Below are 15,555 nucleotides of genomic sequence, written 5' to 3'. Positions count from 1 at the left end.
ACCTGCAGTTCTTCAGAGAGCCCTACTGCTTCCTGACTCCACTTCTTTTTATAGAATATTCCTTCTGCCAAGAATGCCCTTCTCTGACTTAGTCTGGCTGAAGAGCTCCTGCTTGCTCTTCCAGGGCCAGCTCAGCCTACTAAGCTTTGTTTGACCCTTGCACCTCCTAGCAGAGGACTGCCCCCACCCTTCTCCCAACTGCAGGTATCAGAGCACTTGTCCAACAGTATGTTGAACTGACAGACTAAAAACCTCAAAGGCTGGGAACCAGGCAAGCATCCAGCAGTACAGCTGAATAAAGGAGACAGGGCAAGACTGGGTGAAGAGGGGGAGGAATCCCTCTTCTTTTTCTGGGCAAAATTTTACAACGAAGTAATTTTGTCTTAGACATGCTCCCGCATCTCATCCCTATTCCCCTTTCCCAGCTTTCTCAAAATCCTGTCTTCCCAGGTCCCTTAGTGGCCTCACATAATTTTGCACAACCTCCACCACAGCATTATGTTCTTCAGATCAGTGCTTCCTCTTCCTCTTAACCACGAGTCCTTCTGTTCAGAAGTTAACATATAAATTAGTGACAGCTTCTCATAGCTGTTAACCTAAGATGAATCTCTAAGAAAATCTTAAAAGAAGTATGAAGAGGATATGGGGAGTGGACACTCAATCACACAGAAAGTCTGGCCCAAAAGAGTCTAGGAGTCTTTTCCTGGCTGAGCTTCCCAGATGTGTTCCCACTTCACTTCATCCATTCCTACAGGTTAGCTCAATGGGTGCTACTGGCAGAGACAGAGCTGGAGCAGGAGCCACAATCCTGCTCCTACAGATCATCTATCCATTCTTCTTGGCTTGAATACCTGTGTATTTGTTTTAGTTTGAGAACACTTACGGTTAATTCTTCATTAGACAGAAAGTTCTCACCAACATGTTCACCAGTAAACTTAAAACAGTGTCTTCACTCTAAGCCAAGCAGTTCCCCAAAATCTAACCCCAAACTACTGCTTGACTAGAAAAAGGTAAATTAAATCAGAAAACCAAAATGTTGCCAAGTATCCTAATATTTCAAATAAATCTGTAAATATTAAATTAGCATTCTAGTAATAATCATTCCGGTTTATTGACACTTTTGATTTCATAAAAAGTCATTTGTTAGAATGGTATTGCCTACCATGTGCCAACTTGCGGGCTAAATGCTGGAGATTACAAGATTAAACGTGTAACCTCAAGGAACCATATCTAGTAAGCTACACAAATAAGTAAGCTAAACAAACATCAAACAAAATGGTGAGCCATGGTAGCAGGGAGAAAGAGAGGAAAGCCAAGAAGAGAAAAGACTTCAGAAAAGAACTATCCCTTGATCTAAGACCTGAAGAATGTAAAGCTGATCAAGCAAACAAGCAGCAAGAGGGAAAATATTAGGGAAAAAATAGAGGGACGAAACCCAAGCGGGGACCTACCACATGCAGAAGCATTACAGTGAATGATCCTAAAAAATGTCAGGAACACAAATTATTTAAACTGGCTGGTGCACAGGGTGATGGCCTTTGAGGAATAATTACAAATGGAGGTTTAGAAAGATGGAACAGGATCGGATTATGGTGAAGGCTCTTGTTAGACATGATAAACAATATAGATTATCTTGTAGGTGATGGAGATTCTGAACTTTCATCAATTGACAGAGATCCTAGGCCAGGCCAAGGAGCCACATTCCTGAAGAACACAACGTGAATGGTAGCCTCTGGACTTGTGCAATTCGACAGCACAATGTTTACCGGCTGGACTGTTTATGTGTAAGAGAGCCAAACTCGGATGCATTCATAGACGTATCCCCAGCATCTAGCACTGTGTTTGGCACATACAGGAACGAAAACACTCTCAAAGAGTTAGATGTACCAGTGCAGTCCTAAGGGCATAATCAAGAGGCCCTAACCTAGCACCCTTCCTTGCTACCTATAAAATCACAACTCTCACGCCCTACAGTGCGTAACTAATAATTGCCACAACCGTTAAGGGAAAATGAAGAACAGTGATTCACTATGGGCCGCACCAGAGTTGAGAAAGGACTGGGGGTGGGTGTACTCTTTAAGATGCTTCTGAATCTGACTAAATTAAGGAGTTTATTCTGTTCTTTTCACCAAACACTGAACAGAAAACCATGGGCTAGCTTAAAATTATTCTTCAACTAACTCTTAAGGCGGTGCTGACAATTATGAAAAATACATTTTCATAACAAAAAGGCCCATTAAATACTTCAACTAAGAGTTTGCTAGGTTAGTCTAGTCTTTCGAATAAGTGCTACAGACAAAATTAAGTCATTTGCCTATAGTACTTTACATTTTACTTAGTATACTAATCTACTTATTATAATTAGCATTAAATAGGTTTCTATCTTTTATGCTTAGGAAAATAAGAAAAATAAACATTAAAAAAGGAGGAACAAGGCAACTACAGATGAAAATTGTAAATGAGCTTAAAAAACTGATGGCTGAAGAAACTAAGGCATGATCTAGAGAAGGATGAAAAATCTTTGGTCTATATGGAACCAGTGGTTAGAATTCCACGTTTACAGAAATCAATTTAAAGGTCACAAAATTGAAATATAATTCAAAGTCATCTTAAAAAAAAAAAAAAGTAGAAATATTTGACTAATCAGAATTTTTAAATGAAAATAAGGCATATAAAGTACTACAAAATAAACATAATTACAGATAGTTTTAAATTTTACAATGTGGCCAGGGATAGAAACATTGGGTAATAGTAACATAGAAGATGAGAAAGAAAGCAGACTGCAAACACACCAGAGACACAAAGAGAAAAACTAAAATGTACATTCAATGTATATGAGGTTAACGTTGTGAGCTTTTGAGGATGTTGCTACTAAAGATATAAAATCATGGTGTGTTTTCAACTTAAAAGGTCTGAATATAACATTACTGTCTGCTGTTTCAGTTAACAAAATAACAAAAAGCAATTATTAACCACACCTCCACACACACATCTGACTTGTTTTCAATATCTTCGATGTTACTAAGCTAACAAATAATAAGTTACCCTTCACTCAGACTCATCCTTACAATTCTCTAAGGTACCCTTCATCGCCTCTATCTGGCAAATAAAGAAATCTCAAAGAGGTTCAGTGGCTTACTTAACTCAGATCATAACACTGGTATGTGACACAGCTGTAATTCAAAAACACCTGCATATGGCTCTGAAGCCCACATTTTAATCCAATACACCATGCCCTTTCCCAGGACATATGACTGTTAAATTTTTAGCCACCATGTTTTTACATACTCATGTTTTCTCACTGTGCTATCACCAGAGTAATATTTAAGTTGAGATACTTTAAATTTCATGGAATTCATTAATAATTTATATAGCTCTTTTAAAACAATGCAATTTTGCTAGTAGTAAGGAATACACTTATTCTTTAAAAAAACAAAAAACACCCAAAGCAGTTGAGTTTCCCCTTAGAATGACAGCAAGTACCAACAATCTTCTAATATTCTCAACTTTATTACCTAGCCTTTTAATTATGCTAGATCTTTTTGTGGCATAACCTTAGGGAGATAGCAGATGCTCATAAATACCTAAGTTCTTTCTCCACATTCACATTGTGTAGTCACATCATATATGCATTTAATTAAACCAATTCAACTACTTATACTCTGGGGAGAAGCAAACAGAGAACAATAATTTAAATAATGACGAACAGTATGCCTTTCTTTACAACCCTGTCCCAAAGTGAGCATGAAATGAAGACTATAAATCTGCTATCCTCAGTCAATCTAAAGACCCATTCACATGTCAAAACACATCTCGCATAGCTGAGTAGGATTCTAGCTCACCAAAAAAGTAACCTCTCTAAAACGACAGGAAAAACTGGCCTCTGGAATTGAAAAACAGAATGTCAGTTTCCTACAAGTTTTCAAACAGGTACCTTTTTAAAAGACTTTTTCCAAGGGTAATTTTGACTACACAGGATTTTTCCCTGAGAATTTAGGCCCAAAGGTACCATATAAAAGGTGATTTCACTTTATTCAGCTCTTTAGATCAATCAGAAAAAAATCAGGAACCAAAACACTTTTTACATCAAAATAAATTAATAACTAATATATATTTCATCCTATTTCACAAATGAAAAAAAAAAGAGCAATAGTGATGCTGTAAAGAAGCCACCCTTAGATACATATGTGGGAACAATTCCATGACTCATTTTAAACAAAGTAAAAATAGTTTGTTTTAAGAAGTTTGTCGAGCAAGCAAAGGCAACTCTTAAAAGTTGGCTCTCACTAGAAAAAAAAATGCAAGAGTTTTGAGATGTGCCGTTACTACAGAGTACAAAATCAAAGTAAGGTTGAAAGGAATATCTCAGCAAGAGAAAGCCACGGGTTCTAACCCCAGATCCTTGATGCTGTCACTTACTTCAGTTTCCTCTTCTGTAACAAGAAACTAATCTAAATAATCTATGATCCCTCCGCATTACTTTCCATTTTCACATGTCTTTATTCCAGTGTTCAACTCCTTTGTGAAGAAAAGAAGAAAACCTAAGTAATCAAACCAGCTTGCTCTCATGAGCTACAACCATCTTTCACCTCACCACCCAACATTTAAATAAAGTATTTTTATTTAAAATTTGAGAGAGATTCTATAGACATCAGCAATTTCCAGACCATGTAATTAGGAAATTCTGCTTTACATAGTTAACTCACTTTTTCTGGAAATTTAATTTCTTAACTAGTCTCTGAGTGTCAATTGATCAATTAAAACCAAGATCCACAGGGAGTAAGTGTAAGAGTCAACAAAAGAGGCCAGGCACGGTGGCTCACACCTGTAATCCCAGCACTTTGGGAGGCCGAGGTGGGTGAATCACTTGAGGTCAGGAGTTCAAGACCAACCTGATCAACATGGAGAAACCCCGTCTCTACTAAAAATACAAAATTAGCCAGGCATGGTAGTGCATGCCTGTAATCCCAGCTACTCGGGAGGCTGAGTGAGGCAGGAGAATCACTTGAACCTAGGAGGCGGAGGTTGCAGTTTGAGTCAAGATCGCGCCACTGCACTCCAGCCTGGGCAAACAAAAGTCAACAAAAAAGACAAAATTCTGATTCACAGATTAATTTTGCAGTCTTGAAGTTTACTATTCAAGTTAACGTTTCACCATCTCAGACTCTAGCAAAGGCTCCAATATGGCACTGTGGGTCTAAGATGTTAACGGACGTGGTATTGGCATAGTTCCCTCTAGAGGCTCATTCTATGGAAACTTTTTAGCAATCCCCATCCTAAAACAACTTTCCTCAGTGTCAGACATTTATTTGGACAGTTTTCTCCTTTATTCCAGTTTTCTCCCTTCTTACTGATTATCATAGTCATTTTTTAAACTATCGTAACAGTAATCATTTTTTCCGATTACTATTTACTCATGTCATCTCATTTTACCTCTATTTTTAACTTTATTAATACAAATTACTTTTGGTTCTGTTTTAAGACAAGGTCTCACTTTGTCACTCAGGCTGGCATCAAGCCATCCTCCTGCCTTAGTCTCCCAAAGCACTGGGATTACAGTTGTGAGCAAGTCACTGTGCACAACCTCCTAACACAAATGATTTTAACTCCTAATTTTACAATCACTAGTTAACTAGTGATAACTCATTAAACTTCAGGATATTCTTCTACCTTATAAATAACTACTTTTCTCCTATTAAATAAGCCCAGGACTTTTTCATTTTTTTAAGCCTAAATCTTAATTAAGATTATGTGCCAGAATTCTGAACCTCTTATTTTTATACTCTTAAAATATGATAATCAACAAAACTCAAAAAAGGATCTAACAATTTCCTTGCTTCTAGAATGCTATCCGAACTTAAGCGGTTAATTAGAATGAACATTGTTTTGGCTGGGCAAGGTGACTCATGTCTGTAATTCCAACACTTTGGGAGGCTGAAGCAGGAGGATTGCTTGAGGCCAGGAGTTCCGAGACAACCTGGGCAACAAACTGAAATACTCATCTCTACAAAAAAATTTTAAAAATTAACCAGACATGATGGCACACATCGACTGTCCCAGCTACCCTGGTTGCTGCGGCAGGAGGGTTGCCTGAGTCCAGGAAGTTGAGGCTGCAGTGAGCCATGATCGTGCCACCACACTCCAGCCTGAGTGACAGAGCGAGACTCTTTCTCTAGGAAAAAAAAAAAAAAAAGAAAAAAGGACGGAGTGCAGTGATTGATGTCTGTAATCCTAACACTTTGGGAGGCCAAGCAGATGGATTACTTGAGTTCAGGAGTTTGAGACCAGCCTGGGCAACATGGTAAAAATCCACCTCTACAAAAAAAAAAAAAAAATTGGCTGGGTGTGATGGCACACACCTGTGGTCCCACCTGTTCTAGAGGCTGAGGTGAGAGGATTGCTTGAGCCCAGGAGGTCAAGGCTAGAGTGAGCCATAACAGCACCACTGCACTCCAACCTAGGAGACAGAGCAAGACCCTACCTCAAAAAAAAAAAAAAAACAAAAAACAAAAAACTCAACATGGTTTTGGTGACTACAGATTTACTCTCTCCATAAGCTAATTACCTTCATTATCCCAAAAACTATGTTCCAAAACCAAGACTAAAATAAATCCCACCGGCTACCTCTTGGATGCAGATGAGATATGGCATATTCAGAATACATTCGGAATACATTCCACCACTAAGATTCTGCTCATACATCAGATATGTCATCTTAAAAGACGTCAGACACTGGATCACCTTCTTTTAGCTCACAACTGTGAACTGTTTTAACAGTTTTCTTTGATAGGCGATTAGCTGCCAACTCCTATTTCATTAATCATCTATTCAAATATAAGGTCTCTCACTTGGTACTTAGTTTAGGTCACCAAATATACGGCAAACAGAACTGACTGGATAAACCACATTATTCAGCTCATTTTGAAATCCTATTTTTGTCAAGATTTTCAAAATTATAAACCACTTCGTTGTCATTCATAAGCATAAAGTTCTTATTTCCACCATCACTCAGACTAAGAAAAAAAGACAGAATAATGACAAAGTTCCGTAGGGTGTCCCCATCACTGCTCATTCTGAGTTTGACCACTGACTCGGCTGTATGTCTACAGTAATAGGACCTACTGCATCTCTCCTAAGATTACTGTGTATCTTAGGAATAAAGTATATTCATATTCTAAAACCTCACATTCACAGTAGTTACAAAACCACCATGTTAGGCAAGCGTGGCTTGATTCAGTATATGGAATGGAAGAAGAAACCATTATGTGCCAGGAAGAGTACTCCTTTCTTTAAATATGGTCTCAGCTAATCCTCAACACTTTCAGTTATTAGTATTCTTCTTTCTTAATAAAAAGAGATCAAAGAGCCCGGCGTGGTGGCTCAAGCCTGTAATCCCAGCACTTTGGGAGGCCAAGGCGGGTGGATCACAAGGTCAAGAGATCAAGACCATCCTGGTCAACATGGTGAAATCCCGTCTCTACTAAAACTACAAAAAATTAGCTGGGCATGGTGGCGCGTGCCTGTAGTCCCAGCTACTCAGGAGGGTGAGGCAGGAGAATTGCCTGAACCCAGGAGGCGGAGGTTGCAGTGAGCCGAGGTCGCGCCATTGCACTCCAGCCTGGGTAACATGAGTGAAACTCCGTCTCAAAAAAAAAAAAAAAAAAAGAGATCAAAGAAGTTAAACCGTACAAGTGACTTCGAAGACCGTCAGAATCCTAGCTCTATGTTACTGTGCTTAACACAGAGGTTTCTATTTCTGGGTTTATGAGGTTGGCTGCATGTGACTTGACAACTGAACGTCTCTGAACCTCGGTTTCCTCATCTTTAAAATGGGGTTTAAGTGAAATAATTCATGTAATGTGTTTAATTCAGAGCCTACTATATAGTGAACTCACTCAGTAACTATTAGCATTGGTCAAACTTGAACTGCTAGTTACGAAAATCAGAAATCAAACTCTGGTCTGATTCCCAAGTCCATGGTCTTTCCACTACAACATGCTATAGTTGCCAATACACATTCCTTATCCACATAAGAATCCACACTTGAAATATGACATAGATAGGAAACTAATATTGCCTAAATGAGGTAACTATTAAGATCTAACTAAACCAACAGAAGGATTTTAGCTCTAGTATCTGATAAGCAGAAAACTCATAAGATACCATTTAGACCTTCAGGTGTAGAGCTTTGCACTGAATTCCATGAAACTAGTTTCCTACCTATGTAGGAATTTATCCTATCTCAAACCAGTTGTAAATCAGAAGTTTAATTATCAGAGGTCCCCTAAAAAGCTTACTTAGGTGACCTGTATAAAGAAACATACCCTAAAGCAGGAGCAGTGGCTCACACCTATAATTCCTGCACTTTAGGAGGCAAAGAGAGCAGAATCACTTGAGGCTAAGAGTTCAAGACCAGCCTGGGCAACAAAGTAAGACCCCGTCTCTACACAAAATTTTTAAAAACTAGTTGGGCATAGTGGCTTGCGCTTGTAGTCCCAGCTACTTGGGAGGCTGGCAGGGGGATCACTTGAGCCTGAGAGGTGGCGTCTGCAATGACCCAGGATTGCTCCACTGCACTTAAGCCTGGGTAGGAGAATAAGACCCTGTCAGAAGGAAGGAAAGGAGGAAAGAAAAGGGAGAAAAAAACAGAAAATGAAGGGAGGAAAAGAAAAGGAGGAGGGGAGAGGAGGAAGGAGAAATGGCCCTCCTACAACATAATCTGAACACTACATCAGCCTAAAGCTTATCAATTTTATTTTCAAAATCAACCACTACTTACTATTTTGAATTTAATTATAACTGTACCACTTTTAAATTAAAGCAACTGCCAGGCTCCGTGGCTCACACCTATAATCCCGGCACTTTGGGAGGCCTAGGCGGGAGGATCACCTGAGGTCAGAAGTGTGAGACCAGCCTGGCCAACATAGCAAAACCCTGTCTCTACAAAAAATATAAAAAGTTAACTGGGCCTGGTGGCACATGCCTGTAATCCCAGCTACTTGGGAGGCTGAGGCAGGAGAATCGCTTGAACCTGGGAGGCAGAGGTTGTAGTGAGTTGGCGCCACTGCACCAAGGCCGGGTGCGGTGGCTCACGCCTATAATCCCAGCACTTTGGGAGGCAGAGGCGGGTGGATCACGAGATCAAGAGATTGAGACCATCCTAGTCAATATGGTGAAATCCCGTCTCTACTAAAAATACAAAAATCAGCTGGGCATGGTGGTGCACGCCTGTAGTCCCAGCTACTCAGGAGGCTGAGGCAGGAGAATTGCTTGAACCCAGGAGGCGGAGGTTGCGGTGAGCCAAGATCGCGCCATTGCACTCCAGCCTGGGTCGAAAATCCGTCTCAAAAAAACAAAAATAAAACTAAAATGAAACCAACCAAATACTGTCATTTTTCATACCAATCCCCTTACCAAAACCACGCATTGCCGTTCTAACAAGGCTCAAAAATCTCACTTAAATATTTCACTCTGCCTGATCAAATGGTAGGATAATGCAAATCAAAGACAGTAGCAAAAGTTATCTTCTACAACAATCATTAATGATAAGTTTACTATTTCCAATAACTTCCAGGCACTGATTTGCCTTAAAGACGGGTTGTAAACCAGGATCAGATGCCCACACACACTGATTTTTAGGCACAACTCTAGTCTATTCAGCAAAGCAATAAACCTCTAGAGAAAAGAATGCCACATAAATCCCAGGGAAACAAAATTAATATGCGTGCATTGGTAAAAAGTTCTAACCAAAGACACAGCACTGTTCATTATGTACTCACCCTTCAAAGGAATCAAATCGAAACACTTTCATTTTAGCAATGAAACTTTTAGAAGGACTGATTTTGCAATAATCTTTAAAGTCCCCGCATTTCTTGGATTTTTTAAATTCTAACTTCCTGTCTCATACATCTAAAATAGCTATGACATACTCAGGTATGTTCTGCTCATTTAGTTAGATTCGTGTAGAGAAACACAAGTCTGTTTCTATGTGTACAACTCCATTCGCATTCATTTTGCCTAATATAACCACTAAATATAGCTCTAAGACACTGATGATTAAAAACAGTTAGTTGTGTGAGTGATTCATACCTCCTATGTCCAAACACCAAGATTCAAGGATGTTTCTGTCAGATCTATGGGAAGAGGAAACAAGAAACACCTGTCACAAAGCTTTCCAAACGGAAGCCCCCTACTGAGTTACTGCCAATCCCAACCTGAGGCCCTCCCCTTCATCCCTACCCCTCACGTCCCCAAAACAGCCAGAGGTCACATTTCCACCAGTACCTGACTTTGTGAAAGGAACGGAAAGGCAGGCCATAGAGTGGCCACGAAAGCACTGCCAGGAAAAAGGGCCCTGGGCTTTTCTAGTCCCCACTGCCACAGAGTCCGCGTGGGAGGCCTTAGGCAAGTCAGAAGTCACTTTTCCTCCGTGGGACTCACTTACTTTATCTGTAAAATGCGGAGACGGCAAGGAGCTCCATACTCCACGGCTGAGGACGAGCTAGGGTCCCCCAAAGACCCACCAAGGGCCCTGCCAGCCCCCTACCCCTTCTGCCCACAGGACCGCCACCTCCCACAGGACTTTCTGAAAGGGCTGACTACCAATCACCCCGCTCCCGGCCCCCACGCTTCCCCCCACCGGCAGCGCGTTCACCCCCAGGCCTTCGCAACCACCGCGTGGGCTCCTGCCCGGCCTCGCTTGTCCCCGACCCCCCTGGGTCTCGGCTCCTAGTCCCCGAGGTGCCCATCGCCGGCCCGAGGAGGCTGGCCGCGACCTCAGCCGGCACCCGCCGCCCAGACCACACCGTTCGCCTCCTCACCCTCCCCCGTCGCCGCCGCCCACCCGCCCCTCGCCCAGCTTACCCGGGCCGCTCACCGGCCGCCGCCGCGCCGCCTCCTCCGCGGCCTCCCTCGCGGCCGGACCAGCTCCAGGAGCCGCGGGGGACCCGGCCGCCGCTGTCGCCGCCGCCGCCGCCGCCGCCGCCTTGCCTCAGCCCAGCCCCATCGCCCTCGGCCAGCGCCGCGCGCTGCGGCTCAGGGTGAGGGAAGGAGGCGCCGCGGCGGGGCCGGGCAGGCCCTGGGACGTCCGCGTTCTCCTCCTCCTCCGCGCCCGCGGCGGCGGCGTGTAGCCAGGCAGGGCGAGAACAAGAGAGGGCGACGGGAGGCGGGCAGGGGGAGGGAGGGCGGTGTGCACTCCGAAACGGCCCCCTACCGCCAGCGACGCCGTGAACCCTCCCCTCCCCTCCGCCGTGGCGCCCGATCACGCTGCGAGGAGAGGCGACGGACAGGCGGGGTGCGCGCGCGAGCTCGGGACTCCCGCGCCCGAAGTGAAGTCACGTGGTGGCTACATCCCCGCGCCGAGAGCGGAGGGGCGCGGACGACGTCAGGAGGCGGGAAGGGGCGGGGCGAACTGTAAGCCCCACCCACCCCATGCGTTTAGCCCCCTCGAGCTGGCAAAAGAAAGAAGCAGGTAAGGGAGGCCGTCCAAAAACGCTGGCTGTTGGGCGTGGGTGGCTAATGGAGGGCGGCTTTTCTGCTGGGATGAAGTGGGACGGCAAATCCCACTCCATCTTCTTTGGGCTATGACAACATCATAATCCAAACTCCCATTTTAAGAACAGGGAAACTGAGGCTCAGTAACTAGACAAACGTTGCCCAGAGTCGTGGTCATGGAGGAAGCTTGTGCTAAGTGGTGGAGAGGAAACCAGAGCCCAGCTCCCAAGGCAAGGTTCGTTCAGCCTTTGGCCACCTCCGTCCCCGCCAAAATAAACAAACAAAAAACTGTCATTCGCATCTGACCGCGGGCTCTGCGCGCCAGCCCGGGGCGGAGGAGGGGAGGAGCGCACCCGAGAAAGCTGCGACGCACCCGCTGCTCGCCTCCGGCGGGAAGGCGCCTCTTTCGACTGTCCTGGGCAAATTAAATACTTCCCTCCGCAGAAGACTTATCTCCGGGTAGGGCCGCAGCCGGATTTCCAAATCACGGGTTTGGTTTTCGCGGCTTCCCCTCCCCAACGCGCAGGGAGCGCGCCCGGCCACCTGCAGCCTTCGGCCGAGGCCATCTTTTCGCCTGGGGCCACCTGGCCCGCGCCCTTGGCGCCTGGCCCGCTTCGTGACTGTTCTCCTTGCCGCTACTTACAGAACTTAGCCTCCTTAGCGTCTTAGAGAAGGGGACAGCATGCACGCGGACCCTGTCCACCACACCTGGGGACACCTCGCCAGCAGCAGGGAGCATTTAGCCCATGGACACTTATCAGGGCCGCCACCCCTGGTCCACACATACGATGACATCTCACCTGGGGCAGCACACGACTCTAGTCCGTGACACTGATAACACCTCCCGGGGGCAAGGAGCGCACCACAGCCACCCCTGGTCCCCTACATTGTGTGGGGCTGGGCAGTTTTGTGGCATTTCTGCCCGCCTCTTGGCGTGGGCAGTGCGCTGGACCTCGAGATGGAGCCACAGCTTTCTCTTCCCAATCCGTGGCCTCACCGTTTTGTTTCAAACCTCGTGGTGTTGAAATGACTAAATGAGTTATGGGGTGTGGTAGTGTTCGGCAAACCGCAAGAAAGCGGTCTGGGTGAGGTTGGGCCCTAAAATCCTCCTCCCCTATCTCCCCGGCTTCTTTGCCTGGCTGTTTCCTCTCAGTCTTTAAACAGGCTGGCCTCTCCAAGTCCAAAAAACGAACGATCAAGACAACCTCCTCCTGAAGTGCCCTCTCCGACTCGCTTCCAAGTGCTTGTCTCTCAGTGCGACCTCAAACAGTGGTGTTCCCTGGCGGCCTCTGCTTCCTCATTTCTCAACACTTGGCAGTCTGGCTTCTCCTCCCCCACTCTAACCCTTCTTCACCCTGCTCAGGCAAGAGTAACTCATGACTTTGATTTTGCCAAACCTTGCAGGCATTCCTCAGGCCTTACCACTCTGGTTCTCTCTGCTAATTTGACAGCTCGGCTAGCTCTCACCTACTGGAATTTCTCTACTACCTTGGTTTCAAAAGAGTGAACCCTCTTAATTATCAAGACAAGGTAAGTAAAGCCCCTGCCTCATTTGGTAGCATCCGCTTGTGAATCTGCACCTTCAGTGCAGGCTTCCAGTCTAAGCCAAAAGCTTTTCTCACTTTACTCGCTCTTCTGGGATTGCCTGCGTCCTGATGGATGCAACTCCCAAATTAGCAATTTCCAACCCAGCCCCATTCTACAAAATTAGAACCAAATATCCAACTGCTTGCCAGGAAGCACTAGCTAGATACCACAGAGACACCCCAAACTGGACACTTCCAGAACTGAAACTGCTTTCATAGCCGCCCCTCCCTCAGCTGTTAGCACCACCATCTCCACAGTCATCAGAATTAGAAAGTCGGAAATCAGTGAGTGATTCATAATTCAGCCCTCTGCCTTACCCAATCACCAAGTCCTATCTATTTCACCTCCTTAATAAGCCTCAACTTCCTAAGGTGGGCTGGGCGCCGTGGCTCATGCCTGTAATCCCAGCACTTTGGGAGGCCAAGGCGGGTGGATCACATGAGATCGGAAGTTCAAGACCAGCCTGACCAACATGGTGAAACCCCATCTCTACTAAAAATACAAAATTAGCTGGGTGTGGTGGCACGTGCCTGTAATCCCAGCTACTTGGGAGCCTGAGGCAGGAGAATTGCTTGAACCCGGGAGGTGGAGTTTGCAGTGGGCTGAGATTGCGCCCTTGCACTCCAGCCCCGGCAACAAGAGTAAAACTCCATCTAAAAAACAAACAAAAAACATTTCCTACTGTGGTTCCCACTGGCATCCATCCTTTCTAGTCTGAACTGTTGCAGCAGCTTCCTATCTCCTTTAGACAAATTCAGCCTTCAGGGTGAACTACAATGTACTCCACTTAAAATCTCGAGTTCCCCTTGGCTTCTGGCTGCAGTATATACCTCCAAGCTACCCAACATGAACCTGTCAATCCATTCCAGCTTTTAAAAGATCACAAAGAGCCCCAGAATTCAAGGTGCAGCCAACGTAAGGCAACACGCAGCCAGGCAAGGGAAAGCCATAGGAAAAAGAGAAGAGCAGTTGGATATTCCAAAAATTTTTCGTTACAGATGTTTTGAGAATGGTAAAAAAAAAAAAAAAGGGGGGTGTGGGCACTGGCTTTAGAGGAAGTGCCGAGTCACTTGGCTTGAGCAGGTTGAAAGGTTGGGGGAAAAGAAGGTGTAATAAAAAGAGGAGAAACCCAATACAGGGGAGAGAAAGGGATTGGAACAGTCTTGAGAAGTTCTGGGAGGCTTACTGGTTCTCAGCCATGATGATTCTGGGTCCAAGCCCACTCCTTCCCTCCTCTGATCCTACTCACTCTAAGAGCCAACCCATGATCACAGCTGCACAGTGATAACAGCCATGCTAATAAGGTCTGACTTTACTTCTCACAAAGGCTATTTCCTATCTCCTCCATCCTCAAAATCCCCATCTTTGCTTGCCCTTCCCTCTCACTGTCCCCTTACCTCCTATTTCACTAAGAAGATGTACACCATCATGGGGTGCAGTGGCTCACACCTGTAATCCCAGTACTTTGGGAGGCTGAGGCAGGTGGATCACCTGAGGTCAGGAGTTTGAGACCAGCCTGACCAACATGGAGAAACCCCGTCTCTACTAAAAATACAAAATTAGCTGGGCGTGGTGGCACATGCCTGTAATCCCAGCTACTCGGTAGGCTGAGGCAGGAGAATCACATGAACCTGAGAGGCAGAGGTTACGGTAAGCCAAGGTCATGCTGAGCCGAGGTCGTGCCATTACACTCCAGCCTGGGCCACAGAGCACAACTCCGTCTCAAAAAAAAAAGAAAAGAAAATGTACACCATTAAGAGGGAACATCCTCATCTTCCTACATCGGCCCCAGAGGGACAAAGCCTCCTAACAGAGCTAGCTCTCCACAAAAATTACCACTGTTAGGCCAACTCCGGGGCCTAGGCCTCCCCAGGCAACAATACTACTGTTGCCAACTCCAGGGGACACTTTCAGGCCTTGCCTTTCTAGTTCTCTCAGCAGCAGGCATCTCCTATTCTTTTTTTTTTTTTTTTTTGAAACGGAGTCTTTCTCTGTCACCAGGCTGGAGTGCAGTGGCACGATCTCGGCTCACTGCAACCTCCGCCTCCCAGGTTCACACGATTCTCCTGCCTCTGCCTCCCAAGTAGCTGGGGTTACAGGCACGTGCCACCACAGCTGGCTAATTTTTTATATTTTTAGTAGAGACAGGGTTTCACTATGTTGGTCAGACTGGTCTCAAACTCCTGGCCTCGTGATCCACCTGCCTTGGCCTCCCCAAAGTGTTGGGATTACAGGCGTGAGCCACCGTGCCTGGCCTTTTGTTTTTTTTGTTTTTTTGAGACACAGTTTTGCTGTGTCACCCAGGCTGGGGTGTAATGGTGCCATCTCAGCTCACTGCAGTCTCCACCTCCCCGGTTCAAGTGATTCGCCTGCCTCAGCCTCCCAAGTAGCTGGGATTACAGGCACATGCCACAACGCCCAGATAATTTTTGTATTTTTAGTAGAGACAGGGTTTCACCATGTTGGCCAGGCTGG

General features: G+C 45.2%; 1 protein-coding gene across 4 annotated transcripts in view; it reads right to left on the bottom strand.

Annotated features, from left to right (window-relative positions):
• The window catches only part of ATP13A3 (ATPase 13A3), a 91,962-nt gene extending 80,959 nt beyond the window's left edge, over positions 1-11,003 (bottom strand). For 3 of the 4 annotated variants that reach the window (XM_032298211.1, XM_032298217.1, XM_032298216.1), the window contains exons 1-2: positions 10,877-11,003; positions 10,090-10,133 (exon numbers count right to left, since the gene is read on the bottom strand). The gene's annotated coding sequence lies outside the window, so the exon portion shown is untranslated. Of the gene's footprint in view, positions 1-10,089; positions 10,134-10,863 lie in introns of all 4 variants that reach the window. The other variant, XM_032298212.1, reaches the window with a different exon arrangement.
• Between the last annotated feature and the right edge of the window lie 4,552 nt (positions 11,004-15,555).

This window comes from Sapajus apella, unplaced genomic scaffold (assembly GCF_009761245.1).
Source record: "Sapajus apella isolate SASKATOON/1434 unplaced genomic scaffold, GSC_monkey_1.0 scaffold38, whole genome shotgun sequence".
In the NCBI taxonomy this organism is placed as follows: domain Eukaryota; kingdom Metazoa; phylum Chordata; class Mammalia; order Primates; family Cebidae; genus Sapajus; species Sapajus apella.
Note: the sequence above shows the minus strand (reverse complement) of the source record. Positions and strands in the feature narration are given on the sequence as shown.